Source organism: Antechinus flavipes, chromosome 3, assembly GCF_016432865.1.
Source record: "Antechinus flavipes isolate AdamAnt ecotype Samford, QLD, Australia chromosome 3, AdamAnt_v2, whole genome shotgun sequence".
NCBI lineage: Eukaryota > Metazoa > Chordata > Mammalia > Dasyuromorphia > Dasyuridae > Antechinus > Antechinus flavipes.
In genome coordinates, this window is record NC_067400.1 from 389,071,810 (window position 1) to 389,085,919 (window position 14,110).

At 36.0% G+C, this 14,110-nt stretch overlaps 1 pseudogene; it reads right to left on the reverse strand.

Annotated features, from left to right (window-relative positions):
* Positions 1-12,349: 12,349 nt before the first annotated feature.
* On the reverse strand, positions 12,350-12,981 carry LOC127557279 (radial spoke head 1 homolog; annotated as a pseudogene).
* Positions 12,982-14,110: the final 1,129 nt, after the last annotated feature.

The window sequence follows — 14,110 nt, forward strand, 5'->3', positions numbered from 1 at the left end:
CTTTTTTCCTCCCTTTTGTGTTTTTTTTTCCCCTTTTATTCTGATTTTCCTTTCATATCATGACTTATATCACCAATATCAGATTGCTTGCTCTCTTGGGGAAGGCAAAGGGAGAATAAAATTGGAATTCAAAATCTTATAAAACTGAATGTTGAAAACTATCTTTACATATAATTGGAAAAAAATAATAAGAAATTAAAAAAGATTTTCTATGCCCCTTCCCATCTTCAGTCTTTAATACTCCCACCCAGGAACTCTCTTAATAAACATAGTCAAGTAAACATATTTGCATATTAGTTATATCTGAAAACTCCTGTTTTATTTCTCATCTTTTATCTATCACTTCTCTGGAAATAGATCTAGAGAAAGATCCAACATCACTTTTTGGAATTAGTATTTGTGATTAGTGACAAGGAAAGTGATTAGTATTTGTCTCGATCAGGAATCAAATCTTTTGATGTTGTCTTTTCCATTGCTATAGTCTTTGTGTCAGTTATTCTCCTAGTTCTGCTTATTTCACTTTCCACTAGTTTATCCAAGTCTTAACAAAATTCACTGAATCTCTTCCATCCATCATTACTTGTAGCATGATTATTTCATATTTATTGTATTGTATTTGTTTTTCTATTACATTTACATGCCATAGTTTAATTCACCTATGCCACAGTTTTTAATCCAGTTAATCTCCTAGAATTGAGTTTTATCTCCAGAAAATTATCTTCTTTTAAGATGTCCCTGGAATCCTCTATCTATCTGATTGGAGAGGGTGAAAAGAAGATAATAAAAGGCTTCCCCAGGTTACGATTTCCTATCCTGTTAAAAGTTCCCATGATGCTCCCAAGTCAGATCTCTCTCGACTCCTTTTGTTTTTTGCTATTAATTTATGAGATCCTTCATTGAAGGAATTAATATTCTTCATTTTTTTTCTAGCTCCAGAACTTTGCATACAGCCTGACACATAGAAATCACTTAAAGGATGTTTTTGTTTTTTGACCAATCATAGATGTGTCCTTTTGCTTTTTTCTTTACATTCCTTGAATTATAGATGTATTAAATTAAAGTAGTGTCACTGGATAAAAGGATATGTACAATAAAGTAACTTTTTGAATATAGCTCTGTCTTTCCAGATTATTTAAATCTATTTATAGCTTTGATAGTATGTTAGTGTTATTTAACTGTCACAGGTCCTAGAAAAATGGTCATTTGCCATCTTTGCAAGTTTATTTGAGATGAGATAGAAGATCAAAATTTAAAAAAAAATCATTACAATTATGTTCATCGTGACTTTTTGCAACAATGAAATAATTGATGCTAATTCCAATGATCTTGTGAAGAAGAGAGCCATCTACACCCAGAGAGGGGACTCTAGGAACTGAATGTGGATCACAACTTAGCATTCTCACTCTTTTTGTTGTTCATTTGCATTTTGTTTTCTTACTCATTTACTTTCTTTTTTTCATCTGGTTTTTCTTGTGAAACAAGAGAATTGCATAAATACCATTATATATATTAGGATCAACATATATTTTAACATATATTGGATTGCTTTTCATCTAGGGAAGGGGTTAGGGGGAAAGAGGAGACAATCTGAAACATAAAGCTATGCACAGGTCAATGTTGTCAAATTATCCATGCATATATTTTGCAAATAAAAAAGCTTTATTAAAAAACAATACTGTTTATATTACTTGGTCATTTTCCTATCAGTGGGGAATCTTGTTCATGTGTATGTAGATGTGTGTGTGTATACATATATATGTTGTGCATTAATTTAAAAATATTTCCGTATTTATCATGTTGTGAGAAAAATATCAGAACAAAAGGAAAAAATACAAAAAAGAAAAAAAAATAGAAAAAAGGCAAAAATGGTATGCTTTGATCTATATTCAGTCTTCATAGTTTCCTCTTTGGATGCAGATGGAGTCCAAAATTTATTGGAATTGCCTTGCATCATGAATGGCTGAGAAGAGCAAAGGATAGCATAATTGATCACACAATCTTACTATTGCTGTGTAAACTGTTTACCCAGTTCTGCTTGTTTCACTCAGTATCAATCTTTGCATGCTTTTCTGAAATCAGTCTGTTCATCACTTCTTATAGAACAATAATTTAAAAAAATAATAATTGCTCTTTATTTTTCAAAATACATGCAAAGATACTTTTCAACTTTCACCCTTGCAAAACCTTGTGTTCCATTTTTTCTCCATTCTTTTTTGCCTTTCTCCTCCTTTAGACAGTAAGTAATATAATGTAGGTTAAATAGGTGCAATTATTCTAAACATATTTCCACTTTTATCATGCTGCATAAGAAAAATCAGATCAAAAGAGGAAAATGAGAAAGAAAAAACACCAAGCAAGCAACCCACTACAACAAAAAATATGTGACCCACATTAAATCCCCATAGTCCTCTCTCTGCATGCAGATGGATTTTTCCATCACAAATCTGTTGGAATTGGCCTGATTCACTTCATTGTTGGAAAAAAAAAATTATCCATCACAGTAGATCATCACATAATCTTGTTGTTGCTATGTACAATTTCTCTTTGTTCTACTCAGTTCACTTGGCATCAGTTCCTATAAGTTACTCCAGGTCTTTCAGAAATCAGCCTGCTAATCATAGAAAATATTCCATTATTTTCATTTGTTATGACTTATTTAGCTATTTTCCAGTTGATGAGCATCCACTCATTTTCCGTTTTTTTGTTTTTTTTTTTTTGTTTTGTTTTTGTTTTGTTTTGTTTTTTTTTTAACAGGCAACAAAATTTTAATCATGCTAGTTCAGATCACTGGCTTTTTTAGTTCCCATTTCATAGCCATATGTATTATTTAAATTTTTATTTTCTATTAATTTGAGCAATTTATATTTTTACAAATATTCATCCTGTTCATTTAAATTATTTTCCGTTTTTTTTTTGCCATCAAATAGAGCTACTACAAAAATTTTTGCACATTACTTTACCATCTTTTATTATCTTATTATTATCTCTGTTCCCTGTCTCTCTCTGTCTCTGTTTCTCTTTGTCTCTGTGTTATGGAATATTATTGTTTTATAAGAAATGATTATTTCTTATTTCAGGATTATTTCAGAATGTCTTAGAGAGACTTCCATGAATTGATGCTACATGAAATGAACAAAACCAGGGCATCATTATGCATGGCAACAGCAAGATTATATGATGATTAATTCTGATGGACATGACTCTTCAACAATAAGATGATTCAGGCCATTCCAATGGTCTTGTGATGAAGAGAGCCATCTGCATATGTATAGAAGAATTGCATGTTTAAGATATATTGGATTATTTATTGTCTAAGGAAGAAGGTGGGAGGAAGGGAGGGAAAATTTGCAACACAAGGTTTTGTAAACTTGAATGTTGAAAATGTTGAATTTCTTTTGAAAATAAAAAGCTTTAATTTAATAAAAAGAAATGAGGTCCTTATCAGAAGGTCTATGAAAATGTTTCCCAGTTTTCTGCTTCTCTACTAATCTTTGCTGCATTGGTTTCATTCGAGCAAAACCTTTTAAATTTAATGTAATCAAAATTATTGATTTTATATTTCATGTTTTTTTTTCTTATTTAGTAATAAATTCCTCTTTTCTCCAAAGACCTGACAGGTAAATCCCTTGGTCTCCTAAGCTGCTTATGGTATCATCCTTTATATCTAAACTATATATATATATATGTATGTATGTATATTTTGACCTTATCTTGCTGTAGGGTGTGAGTTGTAAATCTATAGTCAATTTTTCCAGACTATTTTCAAGTGTGTTCAACAATTTTTGTCAAATAGAGAGTTCTTATCCCAGAAGGTAGAGTCTTTGGGTTTATCAAACACTAGATCACTATTGATTATTGTTTTATCATTGATTATTTGGTCTTATGCACATATACTATTCTATTTATCAAGCATTCTATTTCCTAGCCAGTACCAAATTGTTTATTAACTGCCACTTTGGAACACAAATCTAAAGATCTGGGATTGCTATGTCACCTTCTTTTGAGGTTTTTTTCCCCAATTAATTCCCTTGATATTTTTGATCTTTTGTTTCTCCAGATGCATAGCTGAATTATTTCATGATTCCACCAACAATGCATTAGTATCCCAGTTTTCCACTTCCCCTCCACCACTTATCATGATCTTTTCCTGTCATTTTTGCCCATCTGAGGTGTTACCTCAGAATTGTTTTAATTTGCATTTCTCTAATCAATAGTGATTTAGAGCATTTTTTTCATATAATTGTAGATGGCTTTAATTTCAGTCTGAAAATTGTCTGTTCATATCTTTTGACCACTTATCAATTGGGGAATGACTTGTATTCTTATAAATTTGACAATTGTAGAGGGTTGAAACTCCAAAAATGTATGCTTGAATCAGACAATGGCACACTTAAGACTAATTATGTATTCCATATGAGACAATGACTCTATTAGCATATATTTGGATAAATTCTTCTTCTCACTGTTGGTACTTGCTGAATGTTTGGTGATAAGATAATCATAAGCAAGGATTGGAGAGCAGAGGAAGGGAGGCAGAGACACTTTGCTTCAGGACATGTTGGAGAGAGACTGGTGACTCTGGACTCCAGTTTCCAGGATTTTGCTTGGCTGCCTCCTTCACATCTCCTCCTAAAGACCAAGGACTTTAATTCATCCTGATTCTGGCTGATCCTGAAGCCCTTCAGGGATCTAGGCTGTTTTCTACATTTGGCACCCAGTGTGTAGACCAAGGACACTAATTTCATTGAAGAAGTCCCTGTGACCAGGAAATAGGGTGAGTATTTTAATAGACAAACAGGAAACTTACTTTGTTAAGGGCTAAACTAGTAACTTTCATTTTTTGAAATGGGGCAGATATTAGGAAAAGATTCTCCCCCATCTCCACTCTCACCCCAAAGCATACTCAGACTAATAAAGAGGCAAGGTGTGCTTGTAACTTGGGAACAGATTGATGGACTCTTGGATACATTTGAATGCATGTCCCTGTAATATTCTTTCTAAAATGCAATATTCTCTTGTTGGGGTTTCCTTAGGGTCTCTGGAGGAAGCTTTAGTTTCAGTTCAGTAATCACCCCAAATGCAGCCAGGTGTTAAAGCCCAAACCAAATCCTTTATTTTCTCTTTCCAAGTATTGTCTCCTTTCCTGTGGCCCAGTTAGCTTTGTTACAGGCCTATCTCTCTCTTTAGGTTGGAGAGTTTAAGCTCCTGTGGCCAGCCCTTTGTCTTCTCTGCTTCTGCCAGTTTCTTGAGGTCCTCCTGAATGAGTCTTGGTTTCTGTCGGGGAAGCAGGAGGACTGCCACCACTTCTCTGGTCTTCCCTAGTTCTGATTCTGACTGAGCTTGTCCGAGCTTTTATCTTCTCTCATCATAGGTGTGAATCTTGTGGAACTATAGTAAGTACTAAGTACATGTACTGAACTAGAAAACTGTTAAATACCATGTGTAATGGGCTGAAGCTTGAGTTGATGCACTGAGGTCCCAAGCATGTGAGGCTAAATAGTAATTGGACCATACTCTATTACTATATATGCTTGGAGAAAGAATGGCCCCCGCCCACTCTTTGTGCAAGTCCTGATGTGTTGTATAGGAAATGATGTTTTTGGTGGGTGGAGGCAAGGAAGTGGAAAGGGAAGCAGAAGGAGAGACTGCTGGCTGGCGTCTTGACACAGCTGCTCACATTGACATTGCGACGGCCCTTCAGCTCAGATCCCCGTCTGATAGCTGGCTTCCTGTCACAGCTGCCCATATTGCTATCACAATCTTTCTTCATCTCTTCACTTTAATAAAGATTAAAGATTTTTCCCTTAACCTGAATTCCTGACTCGGGCTGATTTTAAATACACGATCATCACAACCATGCTAAATAATCACTGTCTCTATCAATTCCACTGACTTAGCACCTTGTTTCAAGTTCTGGCCCATAACATGTCTCCTTGGTTCTTCAAGGTAGAAGAAATAGAGGCAGCTAATCGGAAACTAGTAGATCAATTAAGTGAATAGTACAATGATAAAGGTCCTGATTCAATTTCTAAGGAAACATTCTATATGTATAACATAATATAATTGGCCTTAAAGAATCCCACAAGTTCTAGATAAAAGAAAAGTTTTATGAACAGCCAGATGAAGAAGTGTGAGGAGAAAGAGGAAGAGACTGGAGAGATTAATGGAAATATCACCAGAGGGCATGAGAAGTTAAGTGAACTGAAGGGCATACTGATTTTCACTCTTACAGCCCAGCTTCAAGTCCACCTACACCCCAGCAGGTTCTTGACCCTCCCCTATCAACTTCTCCTTTCTGAGTGAAGGGAGGAAGAGGAGTGGGAAGGGCAGTGGTGTCACTAGTACCTCCCCTCCCTCTCCCCTCTTCCCCCCCAGGAATCACCTTTTCCTGTGACTCCATTGTAAAAGGTACTACTTAAATCAAAAGAGGAAAGGCAGAATACAGCTGATTTGAGAATAGAAATGTATCATGTGATTGAACAGCTTAATTCTCTAGGTCAAGAAAGGAGAAGATACAATCCTTTTAATCTAGAAATCAGCAAAGATCTGAAAAATGCTTACACTTTTTATGGGGCTACATCATCTTATGTTAAGATATTATTACAGAATTTGGTTTATGAAATTTTAACCCCTAGTGACTGGAAATCTATAGCAAGGACATGCTTAGAACCTGGACAAAACCTGGGGCTTTCTGAACTCTGTAGGATACAACCCCAACAACATAGGCAAACTATAGTTAATACACCAATCACCTGTGACCAACTAACAGGTCTAGGTTCTTATACAGACACTTCAGCACAGATTAATTACCCCATAGCAGCATATGAGAAATTTGCTTCTGTTGCTATCAAAGCATGGGGTTTTATCCCAGGTAAACAGGACAGAGGAGAAGCCGTCATGAAAATAGCACAAGATCCAAATGAAAGCTTTGCTGATTTTGCGGGATGTCTGCAGACAGATGTCATATGAACTATTGGTGAAAATGCAGCAACAGAAATTATGATAAGGCAACTTGCTACAGAAAATGCTAATAAGATTTGTAAAAGAATTATACTAGGGCTACATAAGGATGCTCCTTTAGAGGAGACCATAAGACGCTGTGCTACAGTGGGCACAAATACCTTTTATACCCAGGGTATGATGCAGACTTCCCAAGATCTGAACATGGGAAGACAGGGTTCCTTTTGGCAAGGGACTTCCAGAGAGACTCGTTAATGCTTTAAATGTGGTAAAGTGGGGCATCAGAAAGCTCAATGTTGGCTTAGAGACAGAATGAGAAAACAGGGTGAGAGAACAAGACCCAATACCCCATGTCCAAAATGCAACAGAGGCTTCATTTGGGCATCAGAATGTAGACTGATTCACGGAAATGGAATGGGGAGCCCAGCCCCAAGGCCCAGAACAAAAAATACTTGGGGTATGATGGCAGCAGCTAATTCTGCACACAGAGAGGCTTTATAAGTTCAGTACTCAGACATGACCAATCAACCAAGAAGCCACCTGATGGGAGAAAGAGATTACAATTGGGGAAAATAGAATTGTATGCAGCTGGGACTACTGAGATACCCTCTGGAGAGGTGAAATCTCTTCCTCTGCAGTCTATGGATCCCTTGCCTCCAGGCACAGTAAGCTTGACCATTTCACCTCTTGAGAGTACTTACAAAGAGTGTTCATCCGTACACTGAGGCAGGAAACTAGGGAATGTGGAGATAATATCCCAGTCACTAATACAGGTAGACAATGTGTGACTTATCAACCAGGAGAAGTAATAGCATCAAGTTTACTGATACAGATTCCTATAGGTAATCTGGTGATAGTTGCCCATATTCTGACTCCAAGCAACAGAATCCAGGAGTATACTGAACAGCAGCTCTGACAGCTGACCAAGCTATGCTCACTATCTATATAAATGGCATATCATTAGAAAGATTAGTAGACATGGGTACAGATTGTACAGTCATGAGAGGTACCAATTGGCCCAGTCAATAGGCAGACACCTAGATGTCTGGTATAGGAGGATCAATAGCTGCTGAAGTTAGTGATATTTTGAGATGGATTTTTGAAGACAAAACAGGAGTTTTTACTCCTTTTATAGTTGAAAAACTCCCCATCAACCTGTGGGGAAGAGATATTTTACAACAATTAGGATTACAAATGAGTACTTTGGTTTTTTAGACAGGGCTGCTGTTAAATGCCTGCCAACACTCTCACCTGCTCCTATTCAATGAAAACTTATACACCAATGTGGATAGAACAGTGGCCCTTAGCTAGAGATAAAATTCAGGCCTTACTAGATATAGTACAGGAGCAACTTGACGAAGGACATTTACAACCTTCTTTAAGTCCTTGGAATTCCCCTGTATTTGTTGTAAGAAAGAAATCTGGAAAATGGAGGATGTTGACTGATTTAAGAAAGGTAAATGAACAGATGGAAACTATGGGAACTCTTCAGCCTGGACTTCCATCTCCTATCAGTTGCCTAGGGAATGGCCTTTTTATGTTATAGACATTAAAAATTGTTTCTATTCTACCCTTCTAGATGAGAAGAATATGAAAAGATTTGCCTTTTCAGTGCCCAGGGTTAACTTAGCTGAGCTTTATAAAAGACATGAATGGATAGTTTCACCATAGGGAATGGAAAATACTTCTATTATGTTTAAACATATGTTGCTGCTGCTCTTACTCCAGTAAGAAAAGCATGTCCAAAAGTAACGTTATTACATTACATGGATGATATATTGAGATGTGCACATGAGGAGCAAATGTTAGAAGCATGTCTACAAAAGACCATAGAAATACTAACAAATTACAGATTGCATATAGCTCCAGAAAAAAATTCAAAGATATTCTCCTTTTCAATATTTAGGATATGAAGTATACCCTAAGGTGCTTGCAGGGCAAAAACTTTAGTTAAGAACAGAGAAATTGAACACCTTAAATGACTTTCAGAAATTGATAGGAGATATCCAATGGATGCATTCAGTGTTTGGCTTGACTATCTATCAATTGCAACCATTATGTGACATTTTAAGGGGAGACAGTGCTTTAAACTCACCACACCAGCTTACAAAAGCTCAAGAGGCTTTGAGAGAGGTTGAACTGGCTTTATCCAATGTGGTTGAAACGGTCACTCAAAAACCCTTGGAAATATAAGTTTTCACTACAAAAGAGGCACCCATAGCAGTCCTTCATCAAGGAGACAGTGTGATAGAGTGGATGAACCTCCCAGCACAACCAGAATAAAGCCTTACTCCTTACCTAGCTTGTGGCTAGAATTTTATTAAAGGCCATTAAGCAAGCAGTATAATTATCTGACATAATATCTGACAAGATATACATCTTTTATACCAGTGCACAAACTAATGTCTGCTGTGAAACCATCCCAGAGTAGCAAATTTTATTGGCCACAGCTCCAAATTTCACACACAGGTCTCCATTAAAGATAACCCAGCTATTATATAATTGGTGATCAATTCTTGAAGAAAAGGTTTCTAAAGTTCCTCTTAAAGGACCAACTATCTTTACAGATGCATCCAAACATAACATTTGTTCTGTATACTCTCTTGACTTTACTATAAAGAGAGTAATCAGAACTCCTTTTCAGTCCATTTAGCAGAATGGATTGTATGCAATTATTCTAGCACTTACATATTATCCAGGAAATATAAATATAATAAATATAATGATTTGGCCTATTCAGTAGATGTGGTACAAAGAATTGCCACAGCCCAAATAAAATTTGTTGTCTCTAATATATATCAGCTCTTTAAGGAACTTCAAGAGCAAGTGAGAAAGCATCCAGGTAAGATTTATATCTTGCATGTCTACTCTCATAGTGGACTTCCAGGCCCTATTTTTGATGGGAATTCAAAGGCAGATAGCCTTTTAACTATTTTAGCCAGTACACCTTTATTTCAGGCAGCCCAGGAATCTCATTCTAAATATCATCAGGCTGTTTGAGCTTTATGTTTACAATTTGGAATAACAAGAGAGGAAGCTAGGAGCATAGTTAAAGCCTGTATAGCTTGTCTTCCTTTCCACACTCCTATACTCCCTCCAGGGAAGAATGCTTGTGGTTTGAGACCCAATGAAATATGGCAAATGGATGTGACCCATTATAAATTTTTGGTCATCTGTCTTTTATCCATGTTGTGGTAGACATCTTTTCAGGATTCACTTTTGCAATACCAGCAGCAAAAGAGACAGCCTGAGTGGTCACTGAATTCCTCATACCAAGCATTTGCAGTTATGGGTGTGCCACAAGCAATAAAAACAGACAATGGTCCTGTATATACTTCTAAACATTTTGCACACTTTTGTGCACAGTATAAGATTTTACACACCACTGGTGTACCCTTTAATCCTCAAGGACAGATTGCAGTAGAGAGGAGAAACAGAGACATCAAGATGCTCCTCCAAAAACAAAAGAAAGGGGGAGCCACAGGTAATCCTAGAGAACTTCTAAATTTAACTCTTTATATAATTAACTTCTTGATTTTTCACTAAAATGCACTGGCTCTGTCAGATAGGTTTTTTAACCCCGGAAGGGCAGTGTCCAGTGCGAGCAGCTCCACTATCTTTAGATAATTCCCAAATGCTGTGGAGAGATCCAAAAAGTGGTGAATGAAGGGACCAGATAGGTTAACTGCTTTGGGGAGAGGTTTGCTTGTATGTCTACCAATTCAGAAGGAATTAGATGGGTGCTAATGAGCCGCATTTGCCTTGTCCATTGGAGAGAGACAGAGCAGACCCTTGAAACGAAGAAGACCAAAGAAACATTGGGTGGTTCTGTTGATGACTGTTACCACCACTGAAAGAACATGGCAGTTATGGCAATTGGCCATCATGGACATCAAAATTTGTTAATGAGGGTGATGCAGGACTTGAAAATTCTCAGGAATCACTGGAATCCCTGAGACATGAAAAGATTGTTGTAGGACTTGAAAACCCTGAGGAATCATTGGATTCCTGGAGACATGACATGATAAGACTGTTGCAAGACTTCAATATCTGCAGAGATCATTGGATTCCCTGACACATGATGAGTCTGTTGCAGGACTTCAAAAATTTGCAGGGATCATTGTATTCTCTGACACATGAAGCAATAGACAATAGATTGGTTTTGGACTATCTCTTGGTTGCTGAAGGAGGTGTATGTGTGATTGTTATTTACTTACCCTCCTTCTAGGACTTCTAGAAATCTTTTACACCACCATGTTGATTCATATTGTTTATTATTTCACTGATTGCATGTACAATTCTTGTTTGTTACATCACATTGGGCCTGCATTGGCTGTGGGGAGAATCATCACTGCTAGCCTGTGCTTTATTGCTATGTACTTGTGTAATACCTCCCATACGGATGAGTTTGCATATACTTATTTCTAGTAAGACTCTTCAGCCCAGAAACCTGCTAACCATATCTGGCTTGACTCCCCACTTCCCTTTGGTGTTTTTTATCTCTCTTCCTGAGAAGTCAGGGAGGGCGTGACCACCTGTGTTCTAAAAGAAAAGAAAGCAGGAGATGTAGAGGTCTGAAACTCCAAAAAGGTATGCTTGAATCAGACAATGGAGCATTTAAGGCTAAGTACCTATTCCATGTGAGAAAATGACTCTATTAGCATATATTTGGATAAATGGCTCTTCTCACTGTTGGTACTTGCTCAATGTTTGGTAAGAAGATAATCAAAAGCAAGGATTGGAGGGCAGAGAGAGGGAGGCAGAGGCATTTGGCAGTAGGAAGAGGAGGAGAGAGACTGGTGACTGTACTCCAGGATGCAGGATTTTGCTCGGTTGCCTCCTTTACTTCTCCCCATAAAGACCAAGGACTTTAATTTATCCTGATTCTGGCTGACCCTGAAATCCTCCAGGGAGCTAGTCTGTATTTTACAGACAGGTATTTATATATTTTAGAAATGTGATCTTTAACAGAAACACTGGCTGTAGACTATTTTCCAGTTTTGTACTTCCATTTTAATCTTGTTTCTGTTGGTTTTGTTTGTGCACAACCTTTTTAATTTAATATGATCAAAGTTTTTCATTTTGCCTTTCATAATGTTCTCTAGTTCTTTTTTAAACAATTGATCATTAAGATGTTTATTAGTTTATTTAATTTAATTTAGCAAATTAAGTAAAGTGATATTTTATAATGTTAGGAACTGGCACACAATCTCCTTTTCTATTGATTCATTCAATTTTCGGTTTTTGATTTTCATTGTCCGCCTTTTTTTCTCCTCCTCAGTAGTTACTTTATTGCTATCTTCATTATTAAGGCCTTCTTTTTATCTTCTCACTATTTTTTGCATCAAGGTTACCTACTTCTGAATTAGCAGGAATTCTTTCACCAACTTCAGATGTTTGTGGATAGTATTTCATTAAAAAGTGGTATGTAAATGGTTAATGGAGTAATTTTTTTGAGTTTTCCACATTGGATGAAGAAGTTTTAAAATTTCTTCTTCCTCTCCTTCTCCCTCTTCTCCATTTTCTCTAAGAACTTGCCCTGGTATGCTTTAGGTGCTTTAGGTGAATGAATTCTCCTGTTCCCACCTGTTGTCCATTTATTTAAGTATCAATATACTTTGAGCCACTATCAACATAGACGTAATTTCCTTTCCCATGGCTTTGGCCAGCAAACCATTCTCCTATATTTTTATGATTATTTGAATCGTGATCAATTCCAAAGCTATGCCTTTCACATTTACTCAGTCTCCTTCATATTTTGATCCATCTGCATGAAAAAAAGTACCATGATCAAGTTTTTTATTTTTTTATTTTTTTATTTTCTTAGTATTCTCCAATGTATTGACAACCATTCTTAAATTTGTAGATCCCTTAACTGTGGCTTTTACCATGTAACACCAGTGTGTTTCTCATATTTATCCCCAATGGGCAGCATTACTTCCCCATGTCCTTCTCCTTCATATTTCCTGAATAAAGCTAGTTCTACTTCTTCTCACATTCCTCAGACTCTTCATCAGACATTTCTTCACCTCCACCATCATGTCTAGAAGAGTATAGTTTCTAGTTCTTCTTTGGTCATAAATGCCTTTCTCCAAAGATCTAATAGGTCAATTTTCCCTTTCTTTCCTAATTTGTTTATGGTATCATCCTTTATACCCAAACCATGTATACATTTTGACCTTATTTTGGTATGGAGTGGGAAATGTAGGTTTATGCTAAGTTTCTGACATATTTCCCAGTATCCCTAACAATATTTGTCAAATAGTGAATTCTTCTTCCACAAGGTGGAGTTTGGGGGTTTATGAAATACTAAATTACTATAAGCCTTAATTATTGTCTTGTATGTCTCTAATCTAATACACTGATCCATCATTTTATTTCTTAGGCAGTACCAAATTTTTTTGATGATTGCTGCTTTATAATCATTTTTTAGGTTTGGTACTGCTAAGCCACTATCCTTTCTAATTCTTCATTAATTCTTTTGATAGTCTTGACTTTTTGTTCTTCCAGAAGAAATTTGTTATTATGTTTTCTATTTCTATAAGATAATTTTTGGTAATTTTAGTTATTTGATCTACCCAAAGTAGACCAATTTAGGCAGAATTATCATTTTTACTGTATTAGCTTGAGCAATTGATTTTTCTAGTTGTTTAGACCTGACTTTATTTGTGTGAGAAGTGTTTTTATAATTGTGTTCATATAGTTCTTGAGTTTTTCTTGGCAGGAAAACTTCCAAGTATTTTGTTTAGGGTTATTTTAAATGGAATTTCCCTTTCTGAAGGGCTTTGTCAAGAATATATAGAAATTCTGAAGACTTGTGTGGGTTTATTTTATATCCTGCAACTTTGCTAAAGCTGTTTATTGTTTCCAGTAGATTTTTGGATGATTTTTCTAGGATTCTCTCAGTATATCATGATACCATCTGCAGAGTGTGATATTTTTATTTACTCATTGCCTATTCTAATTACTTTAATTTCTTTTCTTATTGCTAAAGCCAACATTTCTAGTACAATGTTGAATAATAGTGGTGATAATGGAAATCCTTCTTTTACTTCTGATCTTATTGGGAATGTATCCTGCTTCTCTGCATTATAAACAATGCTTGCTTTAGGTTTTAGATAGATACTGCTTATTATTTTAATGAAAACTT